At 40.9% G+C, this 17,145-nt stretch overlaps 1 protein-coding gene across 1 annotated transcript in view; it reads left to right on the forward strand.

Moving 5' to 3' along the window:
- PLXNB1 (plexin B1) overlaps window positions 1-17,145 on the forward strand; it is a 3,809,096-nt gene that overhangs the window by 634,117 nt on the left and 3,157,834 nt on the right. The window contains exon 3 of the mRNA XM_044078026.1: window positions 16,039-16,108. The gene's annotated coding sequence lies outside the window, so the exon portion shown is untranslated. The remainder of the gene's footprint in view (window positions 1-16,038; window positions 16,109-17,145) is intronic.

Genomic DNA, 17,145 nt, shown 5'->3' on the forward strand with positions numbered 1-17,145 from the left:
TTGGTACTTTTTAGTTACAGTCTTTTTTCAAAGGGTGTTTTTTTGTTAGCTCCCCCCCCTGGGTATGCCTCCCCCTCTCTATATTTCATTAAATCTCTTTCTAACTTTCTTGCCTTCCTGTCTAAAACTCCATTTATTATTTTTTTTTTTTTTTTAAAAAAATCTATAATCGTTAGATACTGATATCATCATGCATTTTAGTCATTTCAACAAAACCTCTTTTTTTTTCATGTAGTCATCAACCATTTTTTTAAAAACTCAATTCCAGTTTTTATTAAACAACTTGTAAGTTTAGAATGCAAAGTTGAGCCTGAAACTAACTGATTTTTAAAAATTAAGTTTATCTTTATTTTCTTTAAAGTAAGTCATTGTCATTGTCCAACTCAGCCAGATGAAGATTAAAACCTGTTTTTTGATGGTAGTGTTGTTCCCCAATCTTTAAAGCTGGAAATTGTTGTCCATACTAAAAGTTCCGTTTTTGTCAGCAGTTAAAAAGAGATCAAAAGTTGTTATGCAGCAAAATTCTCAGCAATTCTATCTCAATTGAATTGGGATTTTTAATTTTAAGTCCTGATTCCAGACAATCCATAAAATGTTATACGCCCATACCTTTAACAAAATAGCGGTATGCTTAGTAAAATAATTACGACCGATTCTATTTTCATAAACATATTAGAATTATGCCCACAGTTGATTTATAATGGTGAAGGAACTCCCATGAAGACACCACAACAAGTCGGGCGATAAACATATAGGCAAAATTTTTTCAATGAATTTTTAAGGAGATTCCAGAAGAGCTCAAACGTCCTGATACAATAGGTGAAGTTTTTAAATAAAATGAACCTCAATAAATTTTGGAAATTCCATTGATAAGCTACTAAAAAGGTTTAGGTACAAGTAAAAGCCCTACGGCTGTTTCTCATCCGAATAGGAGCCGAAGGTAAGAATTTATCGTACACAAGCCCCTAAGCGGCTAGTAACACTAAATCCCCAGTAGAACAACGTTCCGCTACCAAAAAAGATTCATGAAACATCTGTTTCTGAGTAAATTTTGTTTTGTTCCACTTATGAAATATGTTAAGCAATAAATTAGATTTGGCAGAAATTGGGGAGTTCTACCAATATACATGCACTGTCGACAATTCTAGGTTACCGCACGCGGAATGAACGTATGGGTGACTTCAGAGGCCATTGTGGTGAAGTTCGGACAGTAAAACAAGTGTACGAAAATTGACTTAACACTGATCTAGTTAATAATTTAAATATGAAATTCTCTGCCACTCAAAAAAATGGTGGCTGCCCAAGCGCTACAAAACATATGCAAACATAGTCGGCCTTATCTGGAGAAGGACAATGAACACAGGTTTACAGAAAGATCATATTGTATTTTGGAGCTGTAGTGATCCCATTCAGTACTGTTTTGTGTAATTAATTTTAAAGTACTTGTTTATCAATGAGAGGAGGGGATTCGTTATATTAGCAGTACCAATTCAGTAAGGCATCAGAGCAGCCCTTATAACTGCCACTACCCAATTTGGTTCAAAGCCTAGCTCCTGCCAAGTCCCGTACTTTAAAACTGAGGACCGGCAGAGAGCAAATACATAGTTTATTGAGCAAATACAGTCTCCATTCCCCAACACAGTGACTGTTTACGACATCTATTAGTTGTGCAGATTCCAATAGCAGTTTTTCAGCTCCAAAAACGCTCTCCAATGCACCTTTTCAATGACCGTGAAACTGTTAACACACCTTGTTCTTTCAGATGCTGCACTTGTAGAGTGTGATTCCCTTTCTAACAGAGCCCTTGTACAGTATATGATGGCATTTATTTCTGGCTTTGAAAACGGGCAGAGAAATTTCAGTCCATTACAACAGTCACCTTAAAAACACATATAAGTAGATAATGTATAACAGATATTGCAAAATAAATCAGTGACTCAGCAAAAAATAGTCTGTTTACAGCTAATTTTCACTTTTCCATTTTTACAGCTTAGATTCAGTGCAGCTGATTAGTGTTGCTGATCTTCATCCATTCATCACGTCCCACCCTTTATCCCCTCTCCAAAGGCTTCTGGGGGATACTTTGGGTCCAAGTGCTGAGCTGGGGCACTTGCGTAGAAACTGCCTCTGCTTTACTGATAAACGGCAAACTTGATCTGAGGTAACAGGGAGGAAGGTACTATGGGTAAAAGCTTAGCTCGAAAGTTTTTGGCAGGCGCGAGCTTGATATAAGGCTGATTCTGTTACGAGGGCTAAACCGATTTCCCATCAGTGATGAATGGATGAAGATCAACAACACAGATGGAACGTTTTGGTAAGACATAACTTTTTTTTTTAATATTAATTACGAACAACAGAAAGTCCTTGGAGGCTCCATCAGCAGTGCGTTCCAGCAGGGCAGCAACCATCATTGCAACTTTTTTCAAGACTTGATCAGCCCAGGACCTTTGACTCAAAAGTCAAAGTAAACTTTGTCATTTAGAACTACCCACATGTAGCCTAAATTAAATGTCGTGCATCTGCCCACTTCTTGAGATTACAAAGGAAAGTGAAACAACACATACAAATAGAGGAATAAACATAAATACAATACTACTCCCAATACATGCAAGAAAGAGTAGACACATTTACCAACACTCAAATGAAAGAATAACCTCCCCTGAGTTAAACTACCCTATTTAAAGTAGTACAAAACATAGTACAGATTGAAATGCCTGTTATTTGTCTAATATTGCACTTGAGTGAGTTAAGTAATACTGACTATGGATATAATAAATAAATATTGCACTTTGAATATATGTAAGTATATATTGCACAAATAAAAATTAACTTGTGTCCAGACCCGTGGGAGTGGTGCCAAATTTCAGAAGTCTAATCACTGTAGGGTGGAAACTGTTACTGAATCTTGCAGTTCTGTAGCGGAGCAGTGTCTTCTGCCCAATGCCAGATGCTTACAGTCCACACGCAGGATGCATGTTGTCCTGTATTATTTAGCTGTCTTTTCGGATGTTTCTTGCAGAATGAAGATGTATTGATGGAAGACTAGGACTTGTTACCTTCTCTCCAGTCCTCACCACTCATTGTAGCATCTTCCTTTCTGCAACTGTGCATCTTCCAAACCACACTGTGAAGCTGCAGGTGTGGGTGCTCTTTATTGCATCTCTATATAAGATGGAGAGAATGAGGAGGAAGCTTAGCTTTTTTCAACCTTAAAAAGTGGAGGTGTTGGTGTGCTTTCTTGACTAGTTGGTTGGCGTTTCCCAACCACGAGCGATCCTCTGATGTGTACACCCAGGAATTTCGTACTCACCATCTCCACACTGTCACCATTGATCCTGAGCACTGGGTAGTTTATTCTTTTCCTGAAGTCTATGATCTCTTTGGTCTTGCTTGTATTCAGGTCAGTGTTGTTCCCCTCCCACCTGCTGATCAGAGATGCCACCTCCTCTCTGTATGCCCTTTCATGCTCCTTTGTGATAAGCCCCACGACTGTGGTGTCATCAGCAAACTTGATGATATGGTTGAACTTGTACTTAGCTTGGCAGTCGTGGGTCAGGATGGTGAATAATAGTGGCCTGAGAACACATCCCTGTGGAACCCCAGTGTTAATCATGATGCACTTTGATGTGTTCTTACCTGAACACACACACTGTGGTCTCTCAATGAGGAAGTCCAGGTTCCAGTTACAGAGATGTTTACTGATTTCCTAAATGTGCCTCTTTTTCTATCAGCTGCATTGGTACCACTGTATTAAATGCAGAGCTGAAGTCTGTGAGCAGTATCCTCGCATAGTTGTATTTGCCCTCAAATGCCCAAGAGAGATGTGTAGTGCTAATGCTATGGCATCAGCCATGGACCAGTTAGCTGTGTATGCAAACTGGAGAGGGTCAAAATCAGGAGGTAGGCATGACGAAAGATGCTTTTTGATCAGCCGCTCAAAACATTTCACAATATTGGATGTCAGAGTGACTGGTCTGTAGCTGTTAGGGCTGGAAGGAGTGTTTTGTTTTAGGTAGTGGAATGATAATAGTTTCCTTGAAGCATGAGAGTACTTTTGCCATGGCAAGAGAGGTGTTAAATATTTCCTTGAGCACCTTTTAACACTTTGCCCAGTATGTTGTCTGGGCCTGCAGCCTTCCTGAGGTTCACTCTCCTTAGCTCTCTTCTTACCTCTTCTGTGCTGAGGCTGAATACTGCATCCTTCTCATCAGTGGGTAGCTTTCGTGCCAATCTGTTTCTTTCCTCAAATCTACTAAAGAAGGTGTTCAAACTGTCCAGGAATTCAATGCTGTTCTCACACTGTGGTGACCTGATTTTGTAATCTGTGATTTCCTGTATACCTTATGATAGTCTCCTTCCATCCTTCATGTCTTCATAGTGGCTCTGTACCTTTCTGCCATATTCCCTGTTAGCCTCCTTTAAACCACTCCTCAGATTACCTCTTGCTACACTTAAGGCTGCTTTGTCCTTAGCCCTGTAAGCGGTGATGCCCTTCTGTTCTCATGTTGCAGTATTTTTACTGTGGGATCTTCCACCTCAGGTGACTCGAATGTCCGGCTCCTATGCAAAAGCTTAAGTCTGGTTGCTGCCAGGTGCGTGGGAAGTCACACGAAGGGCCATAAACCAGGGGCCTTAAATGTGACGTCTGCACGCACAGGCCTCAGAACTGACCTCAGAACTTCTGTGCCGTAGTCTAACGTCAGAGCAATCGTTTTGCTCTGCTGCATTGAAAACGTCTAAAGATAAGTATTCCATTGGGGAAATCCTTTTTTCCTTGCTTGAGCTTTGTTTGCTTGCTGATATTTCTTTGCTGATAACTACTAGAAAGGGGAAATGTAGGTGCAGACGTCAAGTTACGCACAAAGACTTGCACAGACTTTGTACTTAGGCCAGAAGCATGACCACACCACTTGTACTATCTTCCAGTCGTTCGTACCGAAAACCCTTAAGTCTTCTGGCAGTCTTAAAACTTTCTCGAAAACCAGAGACTAAAGCGCTTAGCCCTACATATGGATCCGGAGTCAGACGTTGAGGTGGAGCCACCTAAAAAGAAGCCCAAATTTACAAGACTTACACCTACTGTCCCTCCGTCATCGGACATTCTGCCAGCCACTGATTTAGGGGTTGAGGGACGTCTGCTAGAACTGACATTCCCAGTGATTACCTTCGCGGAAGCACTCTTGGAAATGCCGGTAGGCACATCAACAGAGGTCGTTCTGACATCGGCTGAGGTGGAACCAGATTCTGCCAGATGCTTGCCCATGGTCCAAGAATCGGAACCCTCGCCTACAAGCCATATCCCTGATACTAGACCATCTCTTTTCATTGTCTGCTCCTTTTAAGAGGAACAGAAAACCAAGCATCTGTTTGCTACCCCCTGAGGAACAGCCAAACTGTGGCATACCTTTTCTCAGTCTTTGCTTCAGGCCATCACCTCTCCTGCTGTCACATTGCCTGTTCTGAGCCCCAGGCCAGCCTCAGCTGCTTCCATTCATGTTACCCATACCCAGGAGGAAGACTCCTCTTCGTCATCCTCTGATAAATCTGTTACTTCTCCCAGATAGCTTCCCCTTTGGATTACAGCTACCCACATGAGGACTCCTCCCTAGTGAGAGGTTCACCTCCTGAAGGCAATTATTTTATGGAAACTATTACTAAAATGAGGGAGTACTTCAAATGGGATGCAGCACACATGCCCGAAGTTCAAAGGAGGTATTTTTGAATTACTCCAGGTGGAATCACCCTCCTCCTTAGCTATTCCTCCTGTGATTCCAGCCTACATAGATGCATTTGCATCATCCTCAGAATCACAGCCACCGGCTTCCAAAAGACCTGACCGCTTTTATAAGATCCCTGATGAGCACAAATTCCTTGTCAAGCCACCAGTAGCAGGTCCTGCAGTCATTGTAGTGGCCCCTGTCAAACAGTCCAGACTTATTCCTTCCTCCTCCCTCTTGCCATCAGACAAGGACAGCAAGGCCGTGTAATACTGATACTCTTGGTATTAGTTACCCCATCAACAGTTTGAAATGTATGCCTTCGCTACCTCAGTTTATTCATCAATGTACAGATGCTGATTTACTATGGCTGCCTCCTTGAACATATCCCAGTTGGTTCTTTCAAAGCAGTCTTGGAGGGCCTTCATAGCCCCTCGGGCCATACCCTGATTTTTCTTTGTGGGTTTCTCTCTAACCAGTGCAGGTTTGTAAACTTGCAATAGCAAGATGGTATGGTCAGGGTTTCCCATTTGTGGAAGTTGCACTGCCTTATAAGGTTTCTTTAATTTTATGTACACCTTGTCTAGGATATTATCACCCCTTGTAGGAACGCCCACATACTGATGGTAGTGCTTTCAGATCTACCTTATTAGTCAACAGCTGCCACATGTAGAAAGTCAAGATATTTGCTCTGCAACTCACCTATGTGATTGCATAGTTTATTTCAAGCCTCAGTGGTATTAACACTAGGTGGGATGTACACCGCTGTTACACTGACCCCATTCAGCTCCCTGGGCAAGTAAAATGGTCTACTTTTAATGGACAGGAGCTCTGTTTTCACAACAGTGTGATAGTGCAGCAACTGCGAAAGCATACTTCTTTCGGCTTTTCCCGGTTAGGGGTCGCCACAACGGATCATCTGTCCGCTCATGATTGGCAGTGGAGTTTTACAGTGTCTAGTTGCCAGCCCGGCACCCAACCTTCCACAGAAGTCACACACCCCCACACCTAGGGCTAATTTAGTGTGTCCAATCCATCTACTGCATGTCTTTGGGAGGTGGGAGGAAACCGGAGCAGCCGGAGGAAACCCACGCAACCACAGGGAGGACATGCAGACTCTGCACAGAAGGCACCCCAGCCGTGAATCGAACCAGAGAACCTCTTGCTGTGAGGCGTTTATTAGTAGATGCAAACTCCACCTCCTCTGGTCTTTCCACACACTGCATGTTTTCTGTCTGTGCGAAACAGCATAAAATTCTCTTACGTTTACTGCACTATCATTTATCTTGTCATGCAGCCACATCTCAGTAATCAAAAATAAACAAGTGTTTCTCACCTTGTTCTTGGAATTCCAGTCTCATGTAGTCCCATCTTGCTCTCCAGTGATCTCACATTAGCTAGCGGTATAGTTGGTAGAACAGGCCTGAGAGATCATCACTTAGACTTCTCTCAACACTTAGTGCAAGCTAAGTAAAGAAGCTGGGCTTGCTTTAACAGCCTCCTGAGCAGAAGGCGTAATGTCAGAGTTAGTTCTCTCTCACTGATGATTTGTAGTGCAGGAGTGATTTCTTTGATAACATGAACATCTATATGTTCTAATTTATTGGTTAATCATACTGATCACTGCTGCAGTAGTCTTAACTGGCCAGCTTCCAAAGCTTCAGGGTACCTTTCATACCATTACACCATCAGTCAGTTCAAGCTAAGCTGACTAAACAGACAAGTTTGGGTGCCAAGCCCTTCAGAGCTCTCCTACTGCAGTAGGGTAGGCTCCTCTGAGGCTTTCAAGGATAGACGATCAGCTTGTGTTGTTCCTTTGCTGTACAAATAAGTCCCCTGTAGGAAAAACCTTCCAATAAAAAAATGTATTTGTTTATTAATACTTTTCTATTCAGGAAAGTTGCATTTACGGTAGGAGTTTGTTTTCAGACTGTCATGAGACTGATGTACTTTTAAACAAGAATGCACCTTTTTTTCCTGTCAGTTTATAAGTTTAAAGTAATTGAAAAACATATTTTTTCAGTGCTGAAATTTATTGTACCTTTTGGGACTGGGAAAGTGTTTTAAAATGCATTTTACTGTGCTTCGTTTTATGAAAAAGTGACTTTTAAAAGACTTCTTTTGGAAGCAGCAGTGGTGCAGCGGTCAGAGTTGTCGCCTCCCAACAAGAGGTTCTCCCGTTAAATTCTCGGCTGGAGCGCCTTCCTGTGGAGTCTGCATGTCCTCCCCATGGTCGAGTGACGTTAAAGACATGCAGGTAGGTGTGAGCATGAATGGATGTGCCTTCGTTGAAGGTTGGGTGTCGGGTTTGCAACTTGGCACCATAAAAATCCACTGCCAATCATGAGCGGACCAGAGTTCTGCTGTGGCGACCCCTAACTGGCAAAAGCCGAAAGTTATTTTTACTGGCTTTTGCTGCTGCTTTTCTGTGGAAAAGAAGCAAAACATTTCTGCTTGATCCTGGAACAAACTTCAGTCCCATGGTCAGTTCTTCCAGTCACAAAAATAAAAAAGTTAAGCAAACAGCCTTTGCCACCACAGCAGGCTAGCAATTTGGCTCATCCACAGGTGGGTAACTCTGCTATGGCTGTTTGTACCTTAGACCACTCATCTTTTACCTTGGATTCCTCTCATGCATCACCTACAGCCACTATGGACAAAAAGAAACCAAAATCTTAACATGCATCTACTACTGCTCAGATTTCCTTAGACGCGAGAAGTTTACTGGGTCTGGCTCAGGGTTTAATTCAGTCTGTTCCTCCTTGTAAGGTGGTTTCTGTTAAAAGAAAGAGGATTACCTCTTTTTCTGAAGAGATTCGAGGTTCTGAATCTGGACTGAAAGATGAATGGGAAAGAGAAGTTTTCTCTTCAGATTTCTGATTCAAACCTGGAGGATAACTCTGTTTCTAATTCTCCTTTTGGGGGTTTCTCTTTCTCTGAGGCTATCTCCAGAATTTGTCAGTGTTCTCAGTGGGAGAACACTGAGGTTCCTCATTCCCTCAGAAAATACTATGAGCTGTTACAGAAGGAATTTCCAGAACATTCACACATTCCTCTAGTTCTGTCAGCTTTGGGGGATGTGTTTGTCACTGCCTGCAGTTTTCCTGGTAGTCAGCCAGCTGCTCCTAAAAAGGCAGAATGTTTAAAGGTCCTCAATATTTAAGTTTTTATACCACTCACTCTCATTCCTAAACCTGATCCAGCGGGTATAGATTTAGTTAATCCTACTGCTGCTAATCATTTAGTTAATTCCAATTCTACTCATTCTGATAAGAATAGAGATTAGAAATTATACAATGAAGGATCTTTATTATTCAGAAACACGCACACGGATTGGACAGCTTGGTCAGCGTGCTTATTATAAATCCAGCATTAGTCATGAGTTCAGTAGCCATGATGCTGCAATGATACTTGATTTTAAAGCATGACTACTGAACTCACGAATATCAAGTACTTTTTACCTCTCTGTGAAACATTACAGTATAAAGACTCTGAGAAGGAAAGAAAACACAAACTACATGTTACAGTATGCTGTTAGGAGTGCTAAATGTCAAAGAAAAGTCCAGGCATCAAGCAAAGCACTGCACAAGCATACTGGACTTACTAAAACTGATTTTATTAAAAAACATGGTCTTGGGATGCCAGCAGTGGAAGTATCTCCAGAAATGCATACAGAGCGATTTACTTAATTAAAAAAAATAGATAAACTGAAGATCTCTAGAGTAGGTATGTACTAAGTGTCACCACATATTGGCTGAAAACACATGCGGTACATGCATCAGATCTACTGAAAGGAAGGAACCCGCAGAAAAACATTCAAGTCCCATTTATACAGTGTCTGTGATTTATACAGTGCCCGTGGGTAAAACGTGTGGTACCCACACTTATTCATGAATTATTGCTAAAGTATGGAGAAAAGTGAATGCTTCTGCAACTTTGATTTTTCAGAATTTTGAATTGTTACTTTTGTATGTTAGTTTTTTGATTAATTGTGAAAGTATGTGGGATGCTTTGTCTGCAGCTTCTTATGAGGGAAAATCTGCTTTAAATTTTGTTTCTTCATTTGTACGAGTCACTACACAGTGTGTACAGTGTGTGTTGACTCGGTTGATACTTCAGGGTTATGGTCACTGGTACTGTTTTGAGTAGGTTTGCCAGGCTGCATTCTTAGAATCACCCAGATAATGTAAAAAAAAATTAGACTTTAAATTCTCTTTTGGATAGATGTTTACTTTTGGTTCCTCTGCTGCACAGCTGATCAAAAAATGTGATGAAAGGGGTGAGGTGATACTGGGAATGTCTAAAGATTTTTCACCCCTCCTTTTCCAAATTTTCGAACAGCCTGCCCAACCCTTAATCCAGTTTTAGCAAAAAAACAAAATGAAGTCTTAACAAAATGCAGTTAAGCAAACATTTAAGAAGAAATGGCAAGTGAGTTCTGAAAATGAGTTCAGGAAATCCTCAAAACCAATGACAGTCCAACAAGTCAGGGACCCCACCACCACACCCTGGTAGTCCCCTTTCAGAAATTCTGAATCTCCCTTTTCTCTTTTGGCAACAGTTTAAGACAAATGGGCTCTGAAGATCATTCATCAAGGTTACAGAGGGCAGTGGGAGGTAATTCCTTATCCACCAAACTTTTGTTTCCGCCTGTCCATCACATGCTGTCCCAGGGAGTTATAGAACCAGCCCCTCCTTCTCAGGCGGGGGAAGGTTTTTGATTCAAGGATGGTTTTAGTGCCAAAGAAAGAAAATGTTTGGAGAGCAGTTATGGATCTTTCGATTTTTCTTTCCTTAACCTGTTTGCAGTAGTACCAAAGTTCAAAACCATGTCACTTCACAAACTGTTACCTCTTCCTCATTTGAATTTCCTGGTAACATTAGATTTAAAAGATGTTCATCACATCCCTAGTCATCTACACTTTGGGTGTTTCTTAAGGTTGCGTGTGTCTGGATCACAATATTTACTGTACCAAGTGTATTCGCAAAGTGTCTAGCTCCAGTTGTAGCTCATTGCAGGCTATAATGTATCCAAGTTTTTCCATATTTAAATGACTTGCTTTTCTTTTTAGAGTATTTTTCAAAGTGTCAGAAATCTGTCACTTGAGCGAGAGCATGTTTACAAAAGCTGGGGTTCCAAAAGAACAGTAAAAAGTCTTTTTTTTTTTTAACTTCATTTCAAAGAGCTTTTCTTCCACGGGATAAAAATAGATGTATATCTGCATCTATTTCCAGCATTTTCCACTCCATCTTTGGTCACTGTGAGAGAATACATCAAGATTTTGTCTCATAACATCCATTATTCTGATGATACCCCTGGCAAGACTCCACATAAGAAAGATAGTGGTATCTGAAGTGTCTCTGGTCCCAGCACCAACATCCTTTGTTTTCAGATCCTAGTGTTGGTTTGTCAGAAGAGAAATCAGTTAATGGAGACTACAAATAAACTTAATCCGTGTCTGCCCTTCTGCTTTCCCTGTTCCATAGCAGTCAGGGCATGTCAGTCTTTGAGGCACAGTTTTAGGAGGGATAAAAGTGCAAGATGTGTGGAACACCAAGAACAGATGGAAGCACATAAATATAAGAGATGCTTGCCCTGATTAAGGCACTCAACACTCTGAATCATCTGTGGTCCGTGGCACCTCTTCAGGTTGTTACATTTCCACAGTTATATGGTATGTCAACAAACAAGGAGGAAACCAGGTCATATAACCCTTTGCAAACTAGTCATGTTAACTTCGGATGGAGATTCACAGCACAGTCTCAATCTATAGGCATCCTTTATTCCATCAGAGCAAAATTGGGTGCCAGACAAGCTGAGCAAGACAAGGGCAGACCCTGATGAATGAAAACTAGGTCATGGGGTGTTCCGAGATTTGATCTATGATGAATTCTCAAGTAGACCTCTCTGCCTCATCTTTGAAAAAATCAGCTGGCAAGTTTCTGCTACAGAATTCCATACAAAAAGACCTGGAAGGATGGACGCCTTTTCTTTGGGCAGCAGTGTTCCTGCATGTATTTTCACCAGTATCAAGGGTACTTCTACAGATTCAGAAGGAATCCCTCAAGATCATTGTGGTGACTCCTGGTTGCAGGCATCAGTGGTTCTCCCTTCTTTTGGAAATTGTTAGGGGCAATTACCAGAAGCTTCCTGACGGAATGGATTTACTTACACAAGATCAGGGGTATTCGATGCACTCTGACCCCCCTCAACTTCAGTTAATTCCCTTTAGACACCTGTTTGCTGATGGCTTGCAGCAGGTGCTATGGAGACAAGAAAGCCTGCTCTTGAAAATTATAGATTAACAAATAGAAAAAGGTTAATAGTTTGTGCCAAGAAAACAACCAGCCCCTTTCAGGGCTAGTTGTTTGGTTTTACAGTGTGTGTGAGTTACTATCCTATGGCCTTTCTTAATCCTCTGTCAAGGTTCATTTATTGGTCATTCAAGCATGTTTGGCCATGGAGCCTCCTCTTTTCAGTGCAACCTCGTGTCAAAATGTTTGTCAAAGGGATTTTGTACAAGAGACCTCCAAGAAAACTGGTGACCCCCTCCTTGGGGGTCTTACTTTTGTGCTAGAGAAGTTAACACTTGCTCCACTGGAACCATCTAACCCATTTGACTTGAGGTTCTTAACATGGGAAGCAGTTTTACTGATTGCTGTGACTTCTGCAAGAAGAGGTATATGAGTTGCAAGCTCTTATGGTAAGTCCACCCTATCTCATTTTCCACAGAGACTGAGTTTCTTTGAGAATAAATCCTTCTTTTTTGACTAAAGTGGTATCCAAGTTTACATTGAGCCAAACCGTTAATCTCCCTGTTTTCTTTCCTGAATTTAAAAATTAGGTTGAAAGGATACTCCATACCTTGGATGTACACAGACAACTGGTACTGTGTTGACAGAACTAAATCTTTCAGTTCTGTGGATCAATTGTTTATTTCTTGTGAAGGGTAAAAAGGGGCAACATGTGTCATAGCAGACTATTTCCAAATGGTCGCCTGTGGCTGTTGCCTTTTGGTTATACTGACCACAAAAAAAAAATAAAATAATATATATATATATATATATATATATATATATATATATATATATATATATATATATATATATATATATATATATATATATATATATATATATATTTTAGACAGGGTCAAGGCCCCACTCTGCCAAGATATTGGCTTCATTTAAGGCTCTTTGGAAAAGGTTAGATTGTAGAAGTATTCTAGAAGCAGCAACTTGGTCCTTTCTGCATACTTTTACAAAGTATTACAAGCTTAATTATTTCTCTAGGCCTTGATCAGGCTTTGTTAGGACCGTTTTCCAAGGGCTCCTGGAGCCTTCTTCCACCTCCCAAATATAGTAACCTAGAGTAATCCATCCATATAGCTAAGGCTACTGCAGCAGTACATAGTACAGTTGTGTAAGTAAACTTACCATAACAACAGATATTCAAATTATCATTGCTGCAGTAGCTGCTCCCTCCCATCATTTTTTCTGGTGCATTGTTCATGCCAGAGTGAGGACATTTATTTTTTTTATTCCTAGCATTGTCCTTTCAGGTCACAGCCTCCTTCTCTGTTTGCATTAAAGCTTTGAAGGGCTTGGTGCATAATCCTACCTTTATAGTCAGCTTATCTCCAGCTGACTGTTTGAGTGAGTGGAAGGTACCCAGATGTTTTGAATGCTGGAAAGCAGGATATAACCATAATTATGGGTACTGCCATAGTCATCATTTGAAGATCTACTGTTATGGTAAGTTTACTTACCCAGCTGTACTATATTCATGCAAGATGGATAATTGCATGGTTATAAATAGGATATGGCAAGTATGCAGCCATTGGACAGGTGCATTTCTTGGTTACATTTTGGGTATCTAGTAGTGCTGTCTCTTGGGCCCATACTTTAGATTGTATCTTTCTGATTTATCTTTTTCATATGAGGTGTTCTATAGCCTGCATGGTGGTGATTTGAAAATTGAAAAACTGATGTAATGTGTTGCAGATGGGGCAAGTCTACAAAAGAATTTGACTAAAATGACCAATTGTGCACAGGAGAATAGAATGCTGATAAATGCAATCAAAAACTGTGTACAAGATTTGAGAGAGACATTGAAGGATGAATGTTTAGTACAGCACACACTGCATGCACTAATTGAAACTGTGGATTATTTTAAAGACCAGGGTATATAGGTAGATCAGCTGTGATTATTTTTTCTTGAGGTTGGATGGATATGAACAAACTGATGATAGTTATACAAGTCAAAAGTATAAAGTCTAGGAAATTAGAAATGGTCATTGTGTATAAGTTGCATTAGTCCCAAACTAGAGAAAAGAATAATAATATGGAAACATTTTAAGAAAATTAGTATGAGTAAATTGGAAGGAATGTAGTGAAAGTATAGCAAGGGCATTAATGGTTGCGAAAGTTTATGAAATGTTAAAATATCTGCTTGTGTTCATTGCCTCATGTAGATAGATGAGGCCTTATTCAGTTGTATAGGGCATTTACAGACTACCTGTAGGAATACTTGAGTTATTAAAGAATAGTAGAGAAGCATCAGGCAACCTGTGTTGCAGATTATATTGGAATGAGATATGTACAGTTTGGTTCTCTGCAAACCTCTCAGCACAAGAAATCCGGACAAAGGCCAAGTAGTGTGGGAGGGGAGAGGACAAAGGCCCAAAATAGGGATATATTTTTGCTCTTACAAGCTTAAAAAGTAGCTAGAATAAAAGATTGTGCATTAACATGCATTTTATGAAGGATGTGAAGTCTGAAACTAAAATAAGTTATTTAGTGACTTTGGTCCTCAATGATTTGTCAGAAAACCACAAATGTTATGAGGAACAGAACAAAAAATGAGGCAAAAATCTGGACAATTGAGTTGTATGATTCTCTGAGATTGTAGCAAATGCCTGGAATAGACTACCAAATTATATTAAACCAAGTGTTTGTTTAGGTATTTTAAAGGCATTTTTGGTATATATTGGAGTGACCGTTTAGGTGGCAGGCTAGAAGGGCATTATTGTTTGTGCCTGAAGTATATGTATGTATAAATGTATGTATGTGTACTACATTGTACTAAGTAGTTCACCACAGGAGTAGATGTTCAGGTATTGAGATCCCAGCTGCAGTGTAAGCATCTTCCCTACTTGCCTAATAATTTCTGCGTTTTTATCTTGTATACCTTTGCATCTGTGTGTATGTGGGGCGTGTATGAAGGGGAAACCAGTTCTTCAGGATATAGTCTAAAAAGATAGCAACTTTCTATGAGATCATGGGGTGTAGTTGTCATTACTGAATTTATAGGACTAGGGCTCCAATTCTGTGCTTTTGTCTTAAAGGGGGGAGGTGTGCTTGTGACAGTAAAGCACCATTAAGTCACCAGACATAGGTTTTTCATAGGCTGTATAGACTGAGGACCCTGGGATGGTTAGGTACTTGTGTCCAAGGAACGTTTACTTTATTTTTGGGTTAAAAAAAAATGAAGTGTAATGAGCTGCTTCTCCTTTCAGGCGTACATTCTACCAATTTCTTAGGGTAGAGGAGGAGTAAAACTTGCTGCGTATGTTCGCAAAGTTATAGAAGTCAGACCAGAAAGGCAAAATGTCCATCTTCAGCTAATTTCCACGAGTAAGGATTCATACTACAGCAGTGATTCCCATGCTAAGTTACTCACACATCTTTACTTTCTCAGACAGGCACTTGCCAGAAGATATAGTTGGTCACTGATGAAGTTCTTCATTTTCATTTTGAATACTGTTTTTATTCCCGTCAGTAAATTACCCTTGAGATTAGTGGAAAGGGTAGAAGCACACAAAGGAGTATTCCCTTCAAGGAGATTGAAAATGTCTGTTTTGCAGGCTGTGCTGAAGACATTGTGTTTTAGGCGTAAAAGAAAAATGAAAATTCTACTTACGGAGGCAACAGATGAGGGACAGCTGAAATAATCCAAATCGTGTTTTGTGAGCACAGATGAACGTTACAAATCCTCACTGACTTAAGGGGAAGGTGAGGCGTGGCTCGCATCTAAGTGGTGGCAAAGACTTCAGTTATGGTTTAGTTGTAATACAGGAGCCACAGTCTTGAGAAAAACATTGTGTATTGTTTCTGTAGTAATCAACAGGATAATTTCTGTGTTAAGTGTCAGAAAGATGTTAGAACTGCCCATTCTTTTAACTTGTTTAACAGTACTGGCCAGGAAGAGCAAGGAGCCTACAAAGACAATGTAGATGTGATTTTTTGCTATGCTAATGGGAATAAGGGACCATCTGACATGACACTAATTTCATTGAAAACTGTGTTTCTTATTTTGCAGATTTGGCATGTAACCTGGAAGCTAAGAAATGGTGTGAAATATCTCACTAATGCAGCTCAGAAAACTAATGGTAAGAAAATGTCAATCCAGTATCTGTTAATAAAATTGTCAGTGGAATCTCTGACCTAATATGTGTTTACACAGAATGCTAGAGTAAGGGTATGGCCCAAACCCTGTGGTCCTTACTAAGTAATGTAGTATCTGAAGTAGTTTGTCATTTGGTCTTCAGTCTGTGGGAATATGGATCCGTATCGCATCTGAGCCGGCAAATATTGCTAGCATCAGCTCTGAGCTCCAGACTCCTCCCCTTACCCATAATGCACCTCCACCGCCTTCCATCCCCAGATCTCGTTTGCCGCGATTTGTTATACATTGTGTCTTCAGAGCTCCAGCTAACAGTGGGTGATTTCTTACTGCAAGTTTTGAAAATTTTATTTCTTTTAGCCGATTTAGGTTAGTGTAGGTACCTTTTTTCCCCTCCCATCGCTTTGGCGTCGAGTGTAGGTTTGTTTAGATAGAGTAGTTTGTCTGTGGTGCCCCTCCCCCCACTTCAGTGTTGTCTCTAGTCTAGTGTGGTGAGTGGGTGTGTGTCTGTTACTGTAAAGAAAGAAAGTTTTTTGCCTGTCTTTTTTAAGGCTTCTTTCTTTTCTTGTAGGATGGCTGAAAAGCTCATCTTTAAGCACTGCACAGTGTGTTGGCCATAAGCTCTCCCCCAGTGGATGGTCACACTCTGTGTATTGTGCTTAGGTGTGGCCCACCTTAGTGTGGATTGCCCCATTTGTGCGGGGTTCATCCCCGAGCTTTAAAAGATAGGAAGGCCAAGTTGGCCCTCAAAGGTCTTCTGCCTGCTTATGATCCTCCTTCCTCATTTTTGGCTTCAGTCACAGCAGCTGCTATGACTGCCTCTCCCGCTTCTCTTCCTCTGGCCTCCCCTCCCTCCCAGGCTGGGACACAAACTCCTGCATCTAAGCCTGTGGCAGCGGAACAGAGGAGAGGTAGAGAACAGGAGAGAGTGTCGAAGACCAAGGAAAAGAGAGGTCCCCGGACATCGTTTCCCCGAGTAAGTCAGCACGGATCCGTGACTCCCCTTGGTTCCAGTCTCCGAGG

The sequence above is a fragment of the Protopterus annectens genome, chromosome 7.part0 (genome assembly GCF_019279795.1).
Source record: "Protopterus annectens isolate FY-2018-M chromosome 7.part0, PAN1.0, whole genome shotgun sequence".
Classification (NCBI taxonomy): domain Eukaryota; kingdom Metazoa; phylum Chordata; order Ceratodontiformes; family Protopteridae; genus Protopterus; species Protopterus annectens.